This window comes from Pan troglodytes, chromosome 8 (assembly GCF_028858775.2).
Source record: "Pan troglodytes isolate AG18354 chromosome 8, NHGRI_mPanTro3-v2.0_pri, whole genome shotgun sequence".
Lineage (NCBI taxonomy): Eukaryota > Metazoa > Chordata > Mammalia > Primates > Hominidae > Pan > Pan troglodytes.
In genome coordinates this window covers 29,769,281-29,792,017 of record NC_072406.2, presented here as the reverse complement: position 1 = coordinate 29,792,017, position 22,737 = coordinate 29,769,281, and the positions used below count along the sequence as shown (strand labels likewise).

Genomic DNA, 22,737 nt, shown 5'->3' with positions numbered 1-22,737 from the left:
TTTTCAATAGCTTATTCATCCAGTTTAAGAAAGCAATTTCTTTGCTGTAGTTTATGGAGAATTCTAAATCTGGTAAATTGTTTATTGCTTCACAGGGGTTTGCTTTGGTTGATCTCATGTATGTACCAGGGGAGACCAAAAATATTTTTTTTGAAAAAACATGTGAGGTCATGTTTTTTCTCCTTGACTTTAGAAGACAAAGATAATGATGCAAGTGTTGCTATATGGTGGTGAGATGATGACAGACAGAGGCACTGGGTCATTCCCACACCCGCTTTCTGGGGTAGGGCACATGCTGAGAGAGGAGGTGGAAGAGCTTGTCAGTCAAGGCAGCAGCTAATTTCACTGAGCTCCAGGACTCTCTGGACTCTTCCAGAATCAATCACATTTGCCATGAACATCAGGTCCCCTTGTCCCCCATCCCCATGACCGAGACCAATCCAAACTTGAAAATGGATGAAATCAACATTTCTGGGGTGCCCCCTCTGTGCTGGCCTTATCTGTGGCTTGGTACAAGATCCTAGAATGGGAACAAGAGGTGTGCACTCCTTAGGGACAAAGAAGTTGGGGCAAGGAAGGAGTCCTGGGCCCACCATGTGCTGTCACTTGGCAACATAAGACCAGCAGTATAAACAAAGGACTGTGGGATTCTGAATTGTCCCACCAGGTAAAATCCTCTTTTTCTTTTCTGGCTTGTAAGCATAATGATTGAGTGACACTTTTCACTTTTAAAATGAAAATGGCAAAACTTAAATGAGGGAGTTTTTGTTAAGTTGTGGTGGCCCAGTTGGAGTTTAAAGATGTTCTAGGGCACAGTACAGGGATCCTCCTCCAATTGTGTGATTATTTTTTCCCCATGGTAAAAGTCACGCCGTGTTTCCCCTCCTTGTGAGGCTCATGGAAACACACAGCCGAGGTTCTGATGGTGGCCACCGCAGGACAAGCGCACTCTCTGAGATGTGGCCATGTCCCTGCCGTGCTAACAGGCCCCAGCGTCAGTGCGCCCTGGGCTTATTTGTGGCTTAAATCATCTCAGCACCCTGAATTCTTCCCTCTGGAGACATGCTCGGAACCGTCCCCCCAATTGATGACATTGCAGCTCTCATGCAAGAGCTTGCCTTCACATCTCTCCTGTGGAACGTGACAGTTTTCTCTGTGATGGCCAAATTAATTATTAGAAATGGTTTGCTAGCAGACAGTTGGATGCTGATTACGATTGGAACCTTAGGGACCCTGGAACCCAAATGTGTTGATGTTTGTTGTTGCTGAGAAAAATGAAAAACCATAAAATAAGAAAGAAATGTTTTTAAACTGAAAACAATGCAGATTAAGCCAGGAAACTTTTGGACTGAGTTAACTGAGATCTGAGTGAAATCTACCCAAACCCTTGCTCGCAGTAAGAAGGTTTAGAGAAGTGGTTAATTAGTTGCTACTTTCTGTTAGAGAGGGGATTGAGCTTGGCTATTTCTATGTAAAGCAAAAAGACTGGCATTGATTAAATTGGAGATGACATTTGGGAGGTGTTCTCAGAATATCTAAGTTTGATTATCTAATTTGCCTTCATACTGTGTCCTGGGTTTGTGAAGCCTTTCTAGCAAGTACCACCCAGGAAGAAATATCTTCAATTAAATGGATCATGACCACTGCAGAAGGAATCATGAAACGCACCTGTAGCGTGGGGTCGTGGTGTGAACAAAGCTGCCGGGCTCACAAAGAGACAGTCTGGGAGTCGGCTGTGCTAATGCCAGCTTTGAGCATCATTTCACTCCTTCCCATCAACAGTTCCATTAATGAGATACAAAGATGAAGGCAGGCAGATACTTCATGGAGCTGTGTGACGCAAGATTGATGCTGTCACCAGCTCTCATTGGAACGAATAAGAAAGAGGCCAGCAGACCCTTGATCATTAGAAGGGCTGATAATCTATTGTGAGTTTGTCAAAAGAGGAGGAAGGAGATCAAATATTAGTGGAGAAAGAACACAGAGTAAAGAACACGATGGAAACTTCCTAATCATTTTTGTGTAGTTATGAAATGGGTAGCTTTATTTAGCAACACATATGATATGATACAGGCAATATTCCAAGCATGCATTCTAGAGTAATCTTTAATAAATAAGTAAACAAAGGCCAGGGCGGTGGCTTGCACCTGTTGTAATCCCAGCACTTTGAGAGGCCGATGCAGGAGGATCACTTGAGCCCAGGAGTTTGAGACCAGCCTGAGCAACATGGTGAGAAGCCGCCTTTCAAAAACTAAAAAAAAATTTTAAAAACTTTAAAAAGTAAACAAAGAGCATCCATAAATACTTTTTTGGGGATTCCATGGGATTTTTTAATAGTCATTTTTTTCTCAAAGAAAGTTAAGTAATTTATAATTTCTTGTTAAATGAGGGTGGCTGTTATAACAGTATAAAAAATAAGTTTTGTCTATTGTTGCAGCTCAATCGTTATTCATCACACAGGACTGTCTGGTGGCAGACACAGAAATTTCCCCTTAGTGTCACCTGTGGATGCAGCAGGTCAATGAGTTCCCCCACTTCCTTTAGAGACACGTGAACCACTCTAAATACAGTCATTTCTCGGGGAAAATTTACACAGAGGTAATGACAGATACATAAATTCCATTGTTCCAGAGCAGAACAAGTGTGGTTAAGGGAGGAATGATGTTATAAGAAACTGCTTTACAGTCCCTGAGATTCTTTTCCAATTACATTTAGGGTTGAATTTTCAGATACTTTTTGTTGCATCCAAGGAAGGAATTTTAGGGGAATTATATTTATTAAATCTCATTTTTCTTTGCTTCATCCAGCTTTTCCTTGATACTTTTAATTCTTACCATGCAGTAATTCAGTGACCTCAATGCTCCCTCCCCTGAGCCAGAAAGGAAAGCCCTCTGTGTTTAAACAGACTCAGAGCCTCCTGCCTGTCCTAGTTCTGCAGAAAGGAGGCTGCACCTTTGCAGAGCCCCTCTTGGCACAGGTAGAGATTGGCAGTTCGGTCCTGTTCAAAAGGTTAAGGAGGGTAGGGGCCAGTTCAGCAGCATAAACATCTGATACTCAAGTAGGGTCTCCCAAACAGCAGCATCGATATCACCTGGTAACTTGTCAGAAATGCAGAGTCTGAGGCCCCACCCCCGACCCACCGCATCAGAATCTGCATGTGCACAGGGTCCCCAGGCAATTCCTATGCACACTGAAGTGTGGAGAGCTCTGCAGGTCTAGCAGGCTCCCAGGCAGACTCCAAGCTGATAGACACAGGAACACAGCCTGAGTTTCACTCCATCGCAGCGGTGTTGATAGTGCTGTGGCCAAGAGTGACGCATTTGAGGAATACATGAGGAACGGAGGACAGTGAGGAGGGATGAAAATGACCTGAACACAAGCAAAGCTGTAAAAGTGAAAAATCTCTCTTCATGGACCTTGCTGCTTGTGTGGTTGAGGAAGAATTTTTTTTCCACCTTTGGAGAAGAAATTCATTCTACATTGATTGACTGGAAAGTCAAACAATGAATGAAAAGTAAGAATTAATTTAAAAAAAGAGAAAGAGAGAGGGAGGCAAAAACTTAATTATAAACCAAGGTTCTCATGTTCGGCTAAACTACAGGGCACTTTGCCCCATGTTTTTTCCCTGTAAGTTCACATTTCTTATAAAACAACTACAAAGTAAAAAAATCGTATGTGTCATATAAAACAATTACTTGTATCTCTTGTTGAGAAAAAATACACAGCATGCATTAACAAATGCCTTTCCTTTCTCATGTAGTTGTTTATTGAGTTTAAAATGTAAAATTTCTTGCAGTTTGTTTATTCTAATTAATAAGTGAACTTGACACCTCACTTACAGAAAGTTAAATGATGTGGTCAGTGATGTTTTTAAGGTTTATATCGAAAGAAATTAAGTATTAGGTACACGACTTAAATTGATTAGAAGGTAAATCGAATCTACTGAGAAGTGTGAGCATATAGGTATGTTAACACGTGGTATGAATAATGTGTTCTGATATGGAGGAAGATGACATAGTCTTTGATTTTATAATGCGCTGATATTCTTACAGAAGGTCAAAGCAAATCAAAGTGTTGCAAGAATGTTCAAAACTATCCACCCTAACTTCTAGGATCATGTTCTCCAAACTGCTAATTAATGAAAAGTCAGCTTCATATATTGAGATGTTTAATCAATTGGCAGATTGTTGTCAATAAATATGTGTCGTAAGTGGTTTGTAATAGACAGGCTAATGAAGTACCCTCTGTGAGTGTCAGAGCTATTTGGAAAAATCTCTCTTCCTTCTGGGCGGTTTGCCATATGTTATTAGTCTCCCTCTGACTCAAGGAAGAGTGCCCTTCAACATCGCTGGTCTCACCTCTGAATGGAGAAGCAGAAAGTAAATTTCATTTTCTACTAGCAGTTAGTCAAGCAACAGGAGGCGGAAAGAAGGGTGGCTACTGATAATATTAATGATCATCAGAGAAGCCAACATTTCTTAGGCAGTTGCTTCTATATGTGCTGGACTCCGCAGTCGGTACCATAATTCGGTTACTTCTTTTTTTTTTTTTTTTTTTTTTGAGATGGAGTTTCACTCTTGTTGCCCAGGCCGGAGTGCAATGGCGCAATCTTGGCTCACTGCAATCTCTGCCTCTCAGATTCAAGCAATTCTCCTGCCTCAGCCTCCTGAGTAGCTGGGATTACAGGCATGCACCACCATCCATGCCTGGCTGATTTTTTTGTATTTAGTAGAGACAGGGTTTCACCATTTTGGTTAGGCTGGTCTCGAACTCCTGACCTCAAGTGATCCACCTGCCTCGGTCTCCCAAAGTGCTGGGATTACAGGTGTGAGCCACCATGCCTGGCCAATAATTGTTACTTCTTAATCTTCACCCTATGAGAAAGATTCTGCAACCTCTCAGATCCTTCATTACAAACATTTTTGTCATGCCACTACGATCCTGAAATAGATCTTGTAGCTAACATAACCTACTCTACACGTAATTGTTTTAAAAGTCATTATAATTCCCCAACTATAACATAATGAAGAAATAAAGGGAATAGAATTGACTGTTGAGTACATTCAATATATAAGTTATTTGTTTCTGGCTATAACGGAGGGAAGTAATAGACATTTGCATCTGTGCATAGAAATACTGCGAATCTAACAGCTGTAATTGCAGACTGATAGCGAAGTGATGTTCTAGCTACTCACACTAGAACTGGTCGTCCTGTCAGTGAAGTGATATTATAAATTGGTGAATACTTCTTAGAAAAGTTCCCCAAATTCAGTCTCACCTCATTTGCACAGGAATATCAGTATACATTCTTACTGGCCAGAAAATGCTTTGCATTCACATATAAAACAGATTTAGGTTCTAGGCACAAATATTTGTAAACAGGATTTTCGTTTCCATGACTACCCACTGGGACATCGAGAAGGTATGCAGCCTGGGAGACCACTCCCAATGCTCCAGGCCTGGCTTGTTCATGAAGGACATCTGGCATCCAAACCTTCATTCAATAAATACTAGTAGAATCCCCCATTCATGAGGTCGATCATGAACTGCCCTATAGATTTCCAAAAGTCTACAGTGAAGCGTTGCCACCCTATGGGACCAGGCTACTAGGATTTTCATTTCTCCTTTTCAGATGTGGCAACTGAAGCTTCAGTAGTTTCCCCAAAGACAAAGAGCTAGGAGGTAGAGGAGTTGGGATTCAGACTCTGATCTGTCTGACCCCAGAATCTCTGCATTTAACCCACTGTTCCATCCTCCCCAGTGCATCAAGACAGGCCAGCATTGCCACAGAAGAGCCCGAGTAGGCTTACTGGATCATTTTTTAGAATTGTGCTTATGAAAAGGAAAAGGATTGATCAGGCATGGTAGCGCATTCCCATAATCCCAGCACTTTGGGAGGCCAAGAGTTCAAGACCAGCCTGGGCAACATAGGGAGAATCTGTCTCTACAAAACATAAAAAAACAAGTTAGCCAGGTGTGGTGGCATGCACCTGTGGCCCCAGCTCCTCAGGAGGCCTAGGTGGGAGGATCACTTGATCCCAGGAGTTCAAGACCAGCCCAGACAACATAGGGAGACCCTGTCTCTACAAAAAATTTAAAATAACAAATTAGCTGGACGTGGTGGCATGCACCTGTAGTCCCAGCTATTCAGGAGGCGAGATGGGAGGATCACTTAAGCCTGGGAGGATGAGGCTGCACTGAGTCCTGATCGCATCATTGGCACTCCAGCCTGGACAACGGAGTAAGACCTTGTCTCAAAAAAAAAAAAAAAAAGAAAAAAGGAAAAGGATTGGTTGAAATGCACTGAGCGCCCATCCCATCTCTTGCCAGCTGTAATACCATGCCCCAGTGTTTTGTGTATGTTACCGAATGTTCACAACAGCCCTGCAGTGTAGTTAGTTGTGAGTAATCCCTTTTCACAAACAGGAAGCCTGAGTCTGAGCCCTTTCCCCAGTCAACCAGCCTATGAGAAGAACTGGATTGATTTCAATCTTGTGTTGACTTCAAAGCCCAACCTCTTGCTCCTACTCCTTAGACCAGAATGGGCCCTCAAGAGGATGGGTGTGTATAACCTGTTGATGCCATTCACCCACCTCTTCTTGATTTCCGTCCACTTTCTTTCTCATTACCTGATAAGTAAGGTGAGCAAATAATTTATTAGTCAGGCAAAGACATTTTTGAGAGTGACAGGGGACACTTCCACCAGGACATTGATGTGGGTCACTCAGTGATGCCTGTTTCAGGGCCTTGAAGCAGGTAGCAGCCTTACCAAGTCATGGTTGATGCTTCTGTACAGAGTTGGAAACGTGTCGTGGGTTTCCCGATCAGAACGCACTGGGGACCCTGCTGTCACAGGAACACCGCTTTGCTTCTTTCAGTGAATGCGTGATTATCTTGAGGATGGTGAGATTTTTCTGTTGAGATCTTTCCTAGTTTAAAAAGTCCCCACTGTTTTCGTGAGGCAGGGACAGGTGAGCCTCCGGTCATCATGAGAGTGGGTTGGGGCGGGCCTGGTGAGGACACACCAGACCCCACCAGACAGAAGCTCTTCCCAGTTGGTGACTGGGAGAGAGTCTGCTTCCCAAGTCCAGTCTGGTTCACTTCCTCTCAGGAGCAGGACAAGAGAAGCCTTCCTTCAGCTTACATGAAAAGCTTGCAGTAAAAGAGTACAAGTGACGGATTCTGCCTGAATTTCCCCAAGTTTCTGCACTTGTCTTTGTTTATTATATTAATAAATACTATGCAGCTAATGTTCCCATCTGGCAGGGCAGAGAAAAGAGCATAAAAATGAAGTTGTGGCTACATCACTTAAATACTAATGAAGGTGATACCCACTTGGCATGGTGGAAAGGTGGGTCTTTGTTTTAGAGTTCTTAATTAAGAACTGCCAAGTGACTAATATTAATTAGGAAGCCAGCTGTAGCCTTCAGTTTCATGGTATATTTCTTAGGAACCTGTGACGGGAGTCAGTCTGAACTTTTTTTAATCAATCAGCCCATGAGCAATTACCTATTAAGTATACCTTGCGTGCTTGGGACCAGACTATGTGGACAGAGATTTATAAGATTCTGTCTTTGCCTTCAGAATCTCCACCTAATCAAAGAGTGTGCACAGATAGAGAGCCAGTATTTCAGAGAGTGAGGTCAAAGCATTTTCACAACACTATGAGTGAATAAGAGAAGTGTCGCATTATGGGGGTCAGGGAGCTTTTCAAACTACACTGGTGCCCTTCCTGCTCTGGGGTTGCAGTAGTGAGCCGGTGTAAGTGATGGGAGGGTATCATACCCCTGGGAGTCTGGGGCACAAGGGTGGTTACGGACCACCTGGCAGGCTGAAGAGCTGGAGTTCAGAGGGAGGATTGACAGTCATGGGCAGAAATAGTTGGGATGGCTAGAACTGGGCTCTCAGGAGGAGGGATCATATTTCCAAAAGGTGAGGAGTGATGGGCAGCCACAGAGGTGGAAGGAAAGAGGTCAGGGCAGTGGGACCAGAAAGGGAAGTAACTGGCATTGAGCTGGGATGTCTACTCCAGCCCTTCAGCTCTCAGTCGGTCTACCAGCCATTACATTATTGATATTGTTGACTCTGTTCACACTTACACACACACACACATGTGCAAGCTTGGCCTCCTGCAGGGACCTGATACCCTGAGCTAGAGGACGGGGAAGTGGTCAAAGAGGGGACTCAATACACTATGTGTAGTTGACATGACCACCCAGCACATCATAAAATTGTACCTAGAACAATACCTAGTTGTGGGTAATCCCTTTTTACAAACAGAAGACTGAATGTGAGCCCTTAGACTGAGAAGCAGAACTGGGTTTCATACTCATTTTGACTTCAGAGCCCAAGGTCTAAGATCTAAGGAGCCAGGAGCAAGAGCTCAAAAAGAAGCACCTTAAAACCTATGTTTTAATGTCTCTTGACACTGATGTATTAATATCCACTGAATTCTAGTTTCTTGAATCTCTTGTAACTGGAGAAGGGTTTTATGAAGATAAGTTGTAATGAGGGGCCAACAAACATGAAAAAATACTCGACAGCACTAATCATTAGAGAAATGCAAGTTAAAACCACTGTGAGATACTATCTCACACCAGTCAGAATGGCTGTTATTAAAATGTCAAAAAAACAACAGATGCTGGCGAGGCTGCAGAGAACACGGAATGGTTATATACTGCTGGTGGGAATATGAATTAGTTCAATCACTGTGAAAAGCAGTTTGGAGATTACTGGAACTTAAAACAGAATTACCATTCAACCCAGCAATCCCATTGGTGGGTATATATCTAAAAGAAATCATTCTCCCATAAAGACACATACACTCGTGTGTTTGTTGCCGCACTATTCACAATAGCAAAGGCCTGGTATCAACCTGGGTGCCCATCGGTGCTGGATTTGATGAAAAGAATGTGATGCATATATACCACTGAATACTACACAGCCATAAAAGAATGAGATTACATCCTTTGCAGCAACACATGGAGCTGGAGGCCATTATCCTAAGCGAATTAACACAGAAACAGAAAACCAGATTACTGCATGTTCTCACCTATAAGTGGGAGCTAAACATTGGTCTTCATGGACAAAAAAATGGCAACCATAGAAACTGAGGGCTACTGGAGGCAGGTGGGAGAGAGGGAGCAAGGTTCAAAAAACTATTGAAAAACTATTCTCAGTACATGGTCAATGGGTTCATTAGTACCCCAAACTCAGCATCACACATTTTGTCCAGGTGACAAATCTCTACATGGACCCCCTGAATCTAAAATGAAAGTTGGGGGAAAAAAAGATTAGAATGTACTTTTTCTTGATTTACACAGTGTGTTAATTATTATAGTTTTTTTCAAGTTGAGTTGTAGTCTCACATGCAGCTCTCTCCTAATTTCATACTTAGACATTCAGATCATTGAATTGTGTCTGCAAAATTGCAGTTCTTTTAAATTAGCCTGCCAGAGCTCTGTGGGTCTTGTTCAGGGGCCCTGAGGCCAGGCAGTCTGAGACTCTGCTTGCTCCTTGATAAACTTTCATGAGTAGCATTTACTTTAAATCATCCAAGAACACCTCAAGGGCAAGGATCCTTAACCTTGATCCTGGGCCGTGGTGATTCACAAAGGTTTATCCTTTGTAGATTTAGGCTCATCTTTCAGGGAGCTCAGTTTGATATGCTTTTCTCTCCTCGAACTCTGCCATTCAACATTTTTTTTCCCATATCTATTCTCACTGAGTGCTAATTTTAGTTCAGGTTGCACCTGTGTGTATGTGTGTGTGTAAACCCTCTGTAGCCCTAGTTTATAGCCTTTTTCAATAAAATCATATATCCAGAGAAATTGTTTTTCCACCTGAGCACTTTTTCAGAGTGTTTTCCAGAACTCTGCCTGCTGTTCTAAAGTCAACATCAGTTGCCCTCTTTAGAACGCTTCCCTAATGCAATGGTTCTGAAATCCCTGAATATATTGTTACAAGCACAGTTCTCTTCAGAAAAAGAAACCTTGGAAATGGTGGATCTATGCTTTTGTTTTTCATTTTGGAGCTTGGAGAAGTTTGTTGACCTCATGTCGTCATCAGCCTCCAGTTGAATCTGTTAAAACAGCCAATGTGAATAGTATCTATATAAAAACACAAAGTAAGCACAGAAACACTTTTTCAGGGGAGGTATTTTGTCATGTTCAAACAGCACCTGTATTGGGGTTTTAAAATTTTAATTTTTGTGGGCATTTAGTAGGTATGTATATTTATGGGGTACATGAGATGTTTTGATACAGGCATGCAGTACAAAATAATCAGAGCATGGAGAATGGAGTATCCATTCCCTCAAGCAAGGCACCTGTATTGTTATAATGTTTTTCCTTTAATAAGTTCAGTTCTCAAATTTATTTCTAAAAAACTATAGCAGTATTCTAAATGAAAACTAGGTTTCATTTGCTATCAATAAAATTACATACATAGTCATTGATATGGTTTGGCTGTGTCCCCACCCAAATCTCATCTTGAATTGTAGCTCCCGTAATCCCCATGTGTGGTGGGAGGGACCCAGTGGGAGGTAACTGAATCATGGGTGGCAGGTTTTTCCCATGCTGTTCTTGTGATAGTGAATAAGTCTCATGAGATCTGATGGTTTTATAAAGAGGGGTTCCCCAGCACAAGCTTTCTTGCCTGCCTCTATGTAAGATGTGCCTTTGCTCCTACTCCACCTTCCACCGTGATTGTGAGGCTTCCCCAATCATGTGGAACTGTGAGTTCATTAAACCTCTTTTTCCTGATAAATTACCCAGTGTTGGGTATGTCTTTCTTAGCAGTGTGAGAACAGACTAATACAGTCATTAAAATTGACAACTTGCATCTGTGTACACATAGAATCTTCTCATAGAACACCTTTGGGAACGACTACTGGAAGGAAATGTTACATTTCAGTGACTGAGGCTGGGTATGGGAAACAGAGCCAGTTGTCCATAGTGTTAATATTCGTAGGGGCCTCAGATTTAATTTTACCTGTAAGTTTTTCTTACACCAGAAATTTTCAGCCTTAGCACTGTTGATGTTTTGGGCCAGGATGTCCTGTGCAGGGTGGCATGTTCAGTGGCATCCCTGATCTCCACCTGCTAGATGCCAATAACACACCCCCACAGGCACCCCTAGGTGTGACAATTGACAACCAAGAATATCCCTAGACATTGCCAAATATCCCCTGGCAGAGGCAGAATTGCACAGGTTACGACTGTGCCTGTGTCACAAATAAGTCACACATAAGTCATTATGTTGCTTTAATTCTTCTGTGTGTCCTTGGTCTTAAACTGTTACTTGGTTAAGTATGCAGATTGAAAAAACACTGCAAGGGAATTTTTTAGAGTCTCTCTGCACCTATTCTGGTTTCAGGACTGCCCAGTTTGCATTGTTGTTCAAAATAGAAAGAAGAGAGGGAGAAATTTTTTACAAAATAAAATTCACTACAATTTTTGAGACTTTTTTTTTTTTTGAGATGGAGTCTTGCTCTGTCGCCCAGGCTGGAGTGCAGTGGCGCGATCTCGGCTCACTGCAAGCTCCGTCTCCTGGGTTCACACCATTCTCCTGCCTCAGCCTCCCAAGTAGCTGGGACTACAGGCACCCGTCACCACACCCAGCTAATTTTTTGTATTTTTAGTAGAGACGGGGTTTCACCATGTTAGCCATGATGGTCTTGCTCTCCTGACTTCATGATCCACCCGCCTCGGCCTCCCAAAGTGCTGGGATTACAGGCATGAGCAAGACTTTTTTTTTTTTTTTTTTTTTTAACATTTTGTTCATATGCCAGTAACTCCCCTCCCCCAAAAATGGAAGATTGTCTTGACCCCTCATGAGACCTGCTGAGGCCACATTTGGTTCCCCCACTGTAGAGGTGAGTTAGGTCTCCCCACTGAATGTCAGTTCTCAAAGAAATCTCATGCATAAATGAAAGACCAGATCCTCCCTCCCCTCCTCACTGTTTTTTGCTTATATGTAGATGTGATTCCTTTCAAGAAAACTCCGTGAGAAATTACTTCACTATCATCCACTGTTGACATCAGCAGCAGCCTACATTTTTTCGAGATACTTACTTTAAGTGCATTTTCGCTTTTAACTTTCACAACACTTTAATGTTGCTGGTTAATATTATTGATCCCTACTTTTTTATGAGAAAAACTGAACCTTAGATAGGTTAAATAACCTGCTCAAAGCCACACCACTGACATTGCTATTCTGATAAAGCAGAATATTTGAAGCAGTTTCCCCCAAAACAGAGCAATGTTCACGTTAATTATGAAACATAGCATGAATTCATAGGTAGCCTGTCAATAATTATGAGTATGTGGTATACTGATGTCATAATTTTCATATAAATGTATAAACCTGTTGGCACCCTGTGATTGTTACTGGTTTGTTTTTTTAAGTACCTTGGATGAAAACTTGAAAGAAATATACGAAAATAGAAGCAGAAGTTATGTTTAAGTGGGATACTTCTGCAGTTTTCTTTTGAACTCCCTTGTGAATTTCTAAATGGGTTGCAATATATTTTTACTTCTTTGGAAAATGAAATTTGTAAGTTAAAAGTGAAGGGAGATAGATATAGCTAACATAACTGCCAAAGTTGCTTTTTCTCTGTAACTCTAGCTAAGAAATGACCATATTCTGTCCATGTGTCCATATGTCTAGGCTCAGCAGTCTTTCAGAGTTTATTTGATGTACCGTTGAGCTGAGGGCTCTGTCCTGCCACCTCTTGTTCAAGGAAACACACGAGGCACTTCCTTAGGGAACCCAGTGAAGATACCTACTGATGGGAAGCAGGAGAGTTGATTCACTCCCTCTGTTTCTGTTTTAATGCTACACTGGGGTGAGATTAAGTGGTACCTCCCAAGAAAAAGAGCAGGGAACCCGATGTGCCTAGATTGGTTCACTCTGAATCACAGCAGTTGTTCCCGTTGCCATCACAGAGGGGACATTGATGGTAGATCATGTCACCATCAGCTCTCCCTAGTGAAGACTCGTATCTGGAACCACATGGAGAAGACTGTAAGGTGAAAACATGCTACTCTCTGTCACATACTGCCAGGTAGATGCTTGCTGCTCGCAGAAGGCATAGAATATTTTGTAAACTACGTGAGTATTCTATCAAGTAATATTTTTCTGAAGCAGGCTTCCATCTGTCTTGCCATTCATTTTTAATTTCTTAGCACTTCATAGTAGACGTGTTTTGAGTATTTTGGTCAGAATTGTAAACATTGTCCTCTAAGGGAATCATTCTCAATGAGGTGCTAAGTACCTGATGTTCAGTCCTCATAACTACTCTATTAGGTAGCAGGTGGAATGCCCATTTTATTTATAATTCTTTTAAAGTTCTGGGATACATGTGCAGAACACACAGGTTTGTTACATAGGTATACATGTGCCATGGTGATTTGCCACACCTATCAACCATCATCTAGGTTTTAAGCCCCACATGCATTAGGTATTTGTACTAATGTTCTCCCTCTCCTTGTCCCCTACCCCACCACCGGCCCCAGTGTGTGAGTTCCCCTCCCTGTGTCTTTGTGTTCTCATCATTCAGCTCCCACTTACGAGTGATAGCATGTGGTGTTTGGTTTTCTGTTTCTGTGTTAGTTTGCTGAGAATGATGGCTTCCAGCTTCATCCATGTCCCTGCAAAGGACTTTAACTCATTCTTTTTTATGGCTGTATATAGTATTCCACGGTGTGTATGTGCCCTATTTTCTTTATCCAGTCTGTCATCAAAGGGCATTTGGGTTGGTTCCAAGTCTTTGCTATTGTAAATAGTGCTGCAATAAATATACGTGTGCATGTGTCTTTATAGTAGAATGATTTATAATCCTTTGGGTATATACCCAGTAATGGGATTGCTGAGTCAAATGGTATTTTTGGTTCTAGATCCTTGAGGAATCGCCACACTGACTTCCACAATGGTTAAACTAATTTACACTCCCACCAACGGTGTAGTAGTGTGCCTATTTCTCCACAGCCTTGCCAGCATCTGTTGTTTCCTGACTTTTAAATAATTGCCATTGTAACTGGTGTGAGATGGTATCTCATTGTGGTTTTGATTTGCATTCTCTAATGACCAGTGGTGATGAGCTTTTCTTCATGTTTGTTGGCTGCATAAATGTCTTCTTTTGAGAAGTGTCTGTTCATATCCTTTGCCCACTTTTTGGTAGGGTTGTTTTCTTCTTGTAAATTTACTTAAGTTCCTCATAGATTCTAGATAATAGACCTTTGTCAGATGGGTAGATTGCAAAAATGTTCTCCCATTTGAAGGTTGCCTGTTCATTCTGATGGTAGTTTTTTTTGCTGTGCAGAAGCTCTTTAGTTTAATTAGATCCCATTTGTCTATTTTGGCTTTTGTTGCTGTTGCTTTTGGTGTTTTAGTCATGAAGTCTTTGCCCATGCCTATGCCTGAATGGAATTGCCTAGGTTTTCTTCTAGGGATTTTATGGTTTTGGGTTTTACATTTAAGTCTGTAATCCATCTTGAGTTAATTTTTGTATAAGGTGTAAGGAAGGGGTCTAGTTTCTGTTTTCTGCATATGGCTAGCCAGTTTTCACAGCACCATTAATGAAATAGGGAATCCTTTCCCCATGGCTTTTGTCAGGTTTGTCGAAGGTCACATGGTTGTAGGTGTGCGGTGTTATTTCTGAGGTCTCTGTTCTGTTCCATTGGTCTATATATCTGTTTTGATACCAGTACCATGCTGTTTTGGTTACTGTAGCCTTGTAGTATAGTTGGAAGTCAGGTAGCATGATGCCTCCAGCTTTGTTCTTTTTGCTTAGGATTGTCTTGGCTATATGGGCTCTTTTTTGGTTCCATGTGAAAGGTAAAGTAGTTTTTTTCTAATTCTGTGAAGAAAGGCAATGGTAGCTTGATGGGAATAGCATAGAATCTATAGATTACTTTGGGCAGTATGGCCGTTTTCATGATATTGATTCTTCCCATCCATGAGCATGGAATGTTCTTCCATTTCTTTGTGTCCTCTCTTATTTTCTTGAGCAGTGGTTTGTAGTTCTCCTTGAAGAGGTCCTTCACATCCCTTGTAAGTTGGATTCCTAGGTATTTTATTCTCTTTGTAGCAATTGTGAAGGGGAGCTCACTCATGATTTCACTCTCTGCTTATCTATTATTAGTGTATAGGAATGCTTGTGATTTTTGCACATTGATTTTGTATCTTGAGACTTTGCTGAAGTTGCTTATCAGCTTAATGAGTTTTGGGGATGAGACAATAGGGTTTTCTAAATATGCAATCATGTCATCTGCAAACAGAGACAATTTGACTTCCTCTCTTCCTAGTTGAATACTTTCCTTCTCTTGCCTGATTGCCCTGGCCAGAGCTTCCAATACTATAGGAGTGGTGAGAGAGAGCATCTTTGTCTTGTGCCAGTTTTCAAAGGGAATGCCCGTTCAGTATGATATTGGCTAGAGTTTGTCATAAACAGCTCTTTTTGAGATATGTGCCATTAATACCTAGTTTATTGAGAGTTTTTAGCATGAAGGGATGTTGAATTTTATCAAAGGCCTTTTCTGCATCTATTGAGATAATCACGTGGTGTTTGTACTTGATTCAGTTAACGTGATGGATTACTTTTATTGATTTGCGTATGCTGAACCAGCCTTGCATCCCAGGGATGAAGCCCACTTGACCTTGGTGGATAAGCTTTTTGATGTGCTGCTGGATTCAATTTGCCAGTATTTTATTGAGGATTTTCACCTGTTGACCTTCATCAGGAATATTGGCCTGAAATTTTCTTTTTTTGTTGTGTCTCTGACAGTTTTTGGTATTAGGATGATGCTGGCCTCATAAAATGAGTTGAGGAGGAGTCCCTCTTTTTCTATTATTTGGAATCATTTCAGAAGGAATGGTATTAGCTCTTTTTATCTCTGGTAGAATTTGGCTGTGAATCCATCTGGTCCTGGGCTTTTTTTTTTTTTTTTTTTTTTTGGTTGGTAGGCTATTAATTACTGCCTCAGTTTCAGAATTTGTTATTGGTCTCTTCAGAGATTTGGCTTCTTCCTGGTTTAGTCTTGGGAGGGGGTGTGTGTCCAGGAATTTATCCGTTTCTTCTAGATTTTCTAGTTTTAGTAGAGGCGTTTATAGTATTCTGATGGTAGTTTGTATTTCTGTGGGATCAGGGGTGATATCCCCTTTTTATTTTGTCTATTTGATTCTTCTCTTTTTCTTTATTAGTCTAGCTAGTGGTCTATTTTGTTAATCTTCTCAAAAAACCAACTCCTGGGTTCATTGGTTTTTTTGAAGTGTTTTTCCTGTCTCTGACTCCTTCAGTTCTGCTCTGATCTTATTTCTTGTCTTCTGCTAGCTTTTGAATTTGTATGCTCTTGCTTCTCTAGTTCTTTTCCTTGTAACGTTAGGGTGTTGATTTCAGATCTTTCCAGCTTTCTGATGTGGGCATTTAGTGCTGTAAATTTCCCTCTAAACACTGCTTTAGCTATATCCCAGAGATTCTGATATGTTGTCTCTTTGTTCTCATTGGTTTCAGAGAACTTACTTGTTTCTGCCTTAATTTCGTTATTTACCCAGGAGTCATTCTGGAGCAGGTTCAGTTTCCATGTAGTTGTGCAGTTTTGAGTGTTTCTTAATCCCAAGTTCTAATTTGATTGTACTGTGGTCTGACAGACTGTTACGATTTCATTCTTTTGCATGTGCTGAGGAGCGTTTTAGTTCAAATTGTGTGGTTGATTTTAGAATAAGTGCCCTGTGGCATTGAGAAGAATGTATATTCTGTTGATTTGGAGTGAAGAGTTCTGTAGATGTCTATTAGGTGCACTTAATCCACAGCTGAGTTCAAGTCCTGAATATCCTTCTTAATTTTCGGTCTTGTTGATCTGTCTAGTATGGACAGTGGGGTGTTAAAGTCTTGCACTATTATTGTGTGGGAGTCTAAGTCTCTTTGTAGGTCTCTCAGAACTTGTTTTATGTATCAGTGTGCTCCTGTATTGGGTGCATATATATTTAGGATAGTTTGCTCTTCTTGTTGCATTGATCCCTTTACCATTATGTAATGCCCTTCTTTGTCTTTTTTTATCTTTTTTTAGTTTAAAGTCTGTTTTGTCAGAGACTAGAATTGCAACCCCTGCTTTTTTTTTTCTCTCCATTTGCTTAGTAAATATTCTTCCATTCCTTTATTTTGAGCCTTTGTTTGTCTTTGCACGTGAGATGGGTCTCCTGAATACAGCACACCAATGGGTCTTGACTTTTTATCCACTTTGCCAGTCTGTGTCTTTTAACTAGGGCATTTAGCCTATTTACATTTAAGGTTAATATTGTTATATGTGAATTTGATCCCATCGTGATGCTAGCTGGTTATTTTGCACATTAGTTGATGCAGTTTCTTCATAGTGTTCTTGGTCTTTATATTTTGTTATATTTTTGCAGTGGCTGTTACCAGTTTTTCCTTTCCATATTTAGTGCTTCCTCAGGAGCTCTTGTAAGGCAGGGAATGCCCATTTTAGATATGAGTAAATGAGGCCCAGACCTGTTCAGGATTCTTGCCTCGGTGGCTCTGCATGGTGATCTATTCCTTAGTGAGTCCTCTTGAATTTGGGGTAAGTCTATTTATTGTCTGTCATCTAAGGCAGCTTGCTTTTTGTCTTCTGGTGCATATCGAAAAGTGGCTGTTTCCTCTTTTAAAAGCTTATTTTTAATTTTTGTGGGTACGCAGTAGGTGTATGTATTTATGGGGAACATGAGATACTGTGGCTCAGGCATGCAATGTGTAATAATCACATCTTGGTATATTGGGTATCTATACTTTTGAGCATTTGTCCTTGTTACAAACAATCCAATGATACTCTTATTTTTAAGTGTAAATTATTGATTACAATTGTCTTGTGGTGGGGGGACTATAGTGCCTCGTTTAATTATTGTTCATTCTATTTTTTTTTTTAACCATTAACTATCGCTACTTTTCCTCCCAGCCCCCCACTACCCCTTCCAGCCTCCGGTCACCATCCTTCTACTCTCTATCTCCATGAGTTCAATTGCTTTGATTTTTAGATCCCATAAGTTAGTAAGAACATGGACTAGCAGGTTCTTGATTTAACATCTACAACATTTTCAGATTATTTTTGCTTGTTTACAGTTTTTATATGTTATACCTAATTTGAAATTTAGATATTGGTGAATTAACTGCTAAGCACGATTATTTCCATTAAGTACGGGGGAGCTTTGCTTACCTACTTTGTACTTCTTGTTCCTAAATGTTAGGGTTATATAGCTCATCTCAGCACTAACATTATTCCTTACCCATATTTTGAACTTTTTTTTTCTGGCCTTAATGCTGTTGTCCACAATCCCTGCGAGTACCCCTGAATCCGACCCAGTAGTTTTGCCTTGTAACCTCAAATTCCCAAGGAATATAGCCTGGCAAGAGATTGTTTCATGTATTTTTACACACATGTGATCTTCATATCCATCAGTAGTTAGTCTTCTGCACTCACCAGAAGCAAGATGTCATGTCTGGGGAAAGGTTTTTTTTTTTTTTTTTTTTTTTTTTTTTTTTTTTACGAGCTGTAGACATTTTAATAAAAGTTTCTTCTCAGCTTTTCTCTGATGCATATCAGGAGGAAAGTATAGTAACAGAGAATATAGCATTACTGCAACATGCCTGTCTGAATACATTTCAGTTCATTGAGCTAGATTTCCCTGAAAAGGGAACATTCCCAGCCAAGTCTGCCCTAAAATCACAACCAAGGTGGCAAGCCCAGATTCTTGGTGTCTGCAGGTGTCATTTTTGTAATATTTTATTCTCCAGCACAGTGGCAACCAGGATCAGAGCTAATAGTCTAATCAAAACGAAAGATGCCCAGGCTCAGATGGGGATGGGATGAAGCCCTACACCCAGTTAGAGTGGTGAAGTCCACTAGTGTTTCTGACCAAGGTGCCGACTCTTGGCATGAACCCACACAGTCTCTGAACCATTGTGCTGGTCATGACCACTAAGGCGTGGCAGGAAGGTAGTCTCTGTGGAGACTCACAGCCTGCTTACAAGCAATTCCAGGAGCAGGAAGCACAGAGACATATGGAAATTCCACTCTCATGCTTAATATACAACATGCAAAATGAATTTTTCATATTGGCTTTTTTAAAAAATGGAAGAGTTCCAGCTTTGCCTCACTGGTGTGCCTTTTGGAGTTAGTGTCCTTTAAAGCAGCCAGAGGGGGAATAACTGTAATGTAAGCAGAGTGGTGTTTGCAAGTGAGAGCTGGGGGAGAGGCGATGATGATTTTGGAAACATTATTCTGGGTGTTGAATTGAACAAAGAGTTATTACTGAAGGAAAAAATACCCAGAAATGCATTGTTAATGCTCTCTCAAAGATTTGGGCCTGGAGAACCATACTGTGAACTGAGTGGAAGATAAATAGAGGGGAAAATAGCAAATTAAGGGGACAAATAACCAGGGGGAAGAGGAGGGGGGAAGGTTGCCTGCTGGCATCAGGAGAGAATATATAACCAGTGTCTGATGCATTTCCTTAAGAATCAGTGTGTTTGCAAATTGCTCCATTGCATCTTAGCAGAATCTAATCTGGGTAACGAAGAGCTGACTAGCGAACATAGTTGGATGAATTCCCCAAGTACTCCTGAAATATAACAGAGCAAGGAACAGTATAATGAAAAATAACAGAGAGAGTAGCTAGAGGCTTAACTTATGATCAGTGTTCATTACAACAAATGACATTTTCACTGCAGAGTTACCATAAGATTATTGACTCTTACGTAATATGGTTCCCATCTGAACAGATTCGAGAACAGCTTAGCCTGTGAATGGGAGAGCTGCAGAGGACTGAAGATATACTCAGTCCCCTTATTCATGTTTTCAATTAGTCCTTGGGAGCTGCCTGTTCAGGACCATGGACAGAGCAAAAAGAGTTTACACCTTCCTCCAGGCAGAATCTTGGTGATTGTCTTTGGCAATGACTGGCATGGTCATGTGTAATATTCAGTGAAAACCAGGCTCAGAAAGTGACTAAACTTGTTGGTAGTTTCATATCCAAGGCCTCCTCCTTATGTTCTCTGCCATTTGCTATTTTCCTCAAGCATACATATTGCAACATTTAAAAAATATATATCTCTTTGGAAAGAAACAGTGTTTTGTCTAAAACTTTGGGCACACAACCATAAGGCATATTGCAACTCTATGGCTTCAACCACATTTGAATGGACAACCCCAGTTCTGAGCGTAGTGTGGCATTGCCTTGGTTTATTGAGCACCTGTTTGATACCTGCTGAGCACTCTGTATTTCTGTTATTTTGTCCTCCCAACAACCCTATTGAGTTATGTGCTATTATTATCAGTCCTATTTTATGGAGGATAAAGCACTTTTATCAGAGAGGTTAGGTAACTTGTCTAAGGGTACCCAGCTGCCAAGAATCACGAATGAATTTCAAAGTCATTTCTACCAGTCTGCTGTACATTATAACTTTCACACAGGTGCTGAACATAAAGAGAGATTCATTCATATTCATTATCTCTCCCTCTCTCGCTCTCTGGAAAAGCAGCCTGGATAGTAAGTCTATCCAGAAGCCTTGCTTTCACCCAGTATTCATGAGTCATACCAGCGTTGCTTGCTGTGTATTTTAAAAGTTAACTCTATACAGGTGTCTCCCATGAGAAAGGGTTTACTGTCACTATTAGCTGGAGGTGCAGATGTCAGCCCCCAGTACATGGGAGTTAGAAGCAGAGCAAGAGAACACAAAGAGACCAGTGGGTGAGGGGCTGTCTTGTTGCAGGGAAAGAAGCAAAGTGGTATTTGGAAACAAATCAACAGTTGTCAAAAGAATAATGAAGACATCTATGGGAACTCAGTAGTAGCGTCTTCGGATCTCACCTTTTCTTTAGTTTTCAGTTGTGTATTTCTAAATTTTATGGGAAAAAAAATACCTCAACAAAGAATGGGGAAGTTAAAAAATACAGTTAGCCCTATTATAACCAGGGGATTTCTAAGCAGTTTATTGCCTTGTTTATAAAAGCCTGATTGGGACGTCCCTCCTCCTGGCCACTGCAGCCTATTCTGGAGACTTCCCTGCAGCCCGTCTTCCCTGGCAATGGGCCCAGAGGCTAGACGTAGTATGGCCACTCAAGAAGGATCACAGCTGAGTGAGGAAGTCTGGTCCACCCTGGAAATGGCAAACTCATGAATGCACCCAGCCTGTAGTCACTGCTGCTTGCGCCCCCAGGGAGGGCCTCATGGATAATGCACTCTAGCCAGCTGGGCATTGGGGACCTTTGGCTCTTAAAGCTGCTTTTATGTTTTTGTGCTTTGGGGGAAGAGAAGGACTGAACATATTTTCTCCAACCAAGTAGCATTTACGGGCTTCAGGAGTTATTCATTTTGGCTTAAAAACCTTTCCAATATCACAACTATTACAAATAAGGATATTGGGAAAATCTCTAGGTAAACAGGACTCTAGATAACAGATTTCCTGTGTGTATCCTTCCTTACTCGAAACCACCAGTTTCCAGCCTTTTTGGCACCAGGCACCAGTTTTGTAGAAGACAGTTTTTCCATGGACCAGCAGGGTTGCGGGGAGATGGTTTTGGGATGCGTCAAGCACTTTACATTATAGTATGCCTTATTTCTATTATTATTACATTGTAATATATAATGAAATAATTATACAGTACACCATAATACACAATCAGTGGGAGCCCTGAGCTTATTTTCCTGTAACTAGACAGTCCCATCTGGGGGTGATGGGAAATAGTGACGGATCATCAGGCATTAGATTCTCATAAGGAGCGTGCAACCTAGATCTCTCGCATGTGCAGTGGGGAGCAGCTGTAAATAAAAAATGAAGCTTTGCTTCCTCGCCTGCCACTCACCACCTACTATGCGGCCCAGCTTCTAACAGGCTGCGGTTAGGTACCTGTCCACGGCCCAAGGGTTGGCCATCCGTGTTCTAAAGTATTAAAAGTAACCAAGTGCCAGGATGACAGGAAAGGGGCCGTCAGCCTTTAAAATGTCTTTCATCTAAGTACAAGAAGGTGGCTCAACTCCACCGTATTCAGCTTGTCTATATCTGCTGTGCAGTAGCATAGCCACCAGCTACAGGTGGCTCCTGAGCTGTTGAACTGTAGCTTATCTGACGGACAGTGTGCTCTAACTCTAAAATACTCACCAGAGTTCAAAGACATAGTACTCAAAAAATCATTAAATTTATGTAATAAATTTACTAAATTATTCATCATCAAATTACAGATAACATAGATCATGAATCATTTTTAAATTGATGACATGTTGAAATGATATTTTGGCTATATTGGGTTAAATAAAATATGATATTAAAATTAATTCCATCCAGTCTTTTTTACTTTTATAATGCAGCTGCGAGAAAATTTAAAGCTACATTCATGGCTCAAATTATATTTTGGACAGGGCTATTCTGCAGAGATAGTGGAATATGGAATGTGTCTCTGCAAATTGGACATACTAATGTGTGTTTAAGAAGATTTTAGAAACAGCTTATGAGAAATTAACTCACTCGAGGTATTCAGTGAGCAAATACTAAATAAAAGAGGGCTTGTTTTACCTTTTTGGGGAGATACGTTGGATGGAAATCTTCTTGGATGATCGTTGTTCAGGGAAGAATACTTTTCCATGAGAATATTGTTGGGGTGGTAGGAGACGATTGTTACAGAACATGGTTTGTTGACGTTTGAAAATAACCATGGTGCACACGTTCCTTTGGAATGTTCCATCCAG

General features: G+C 41.1%; 1 protein-coding gene and 1 long non-coding RNA gene across 2 annotated transcripts in view; one reads left to right on the top strand and one right to left on the bottom strand.

Annotated features, from left to right (window-relative positions):
• Window positions 1-22,737, top strand: part of RSU1 (Ras suppressor protein 1) — a 227,357-nt gene that overhangs the window by 185,712 nt on the left and 18,908 nt on the right. The gene's annotated exons all lie outside the window — the stretch shown is intronic.
• Window positions 9,998-22,677, bottom strand: LOC129136253 (uncharacterized). Its single transcript, XR_008537723.2, has 2 exons — window positions 22,565-22,677; window positions 9,998-10,109 (listed from the first exon to the last, which is right to left on the bottom strand). It is a non-coding gene; the product is annotated as an uncharacterized LOC129136253 (long non-coding RNA).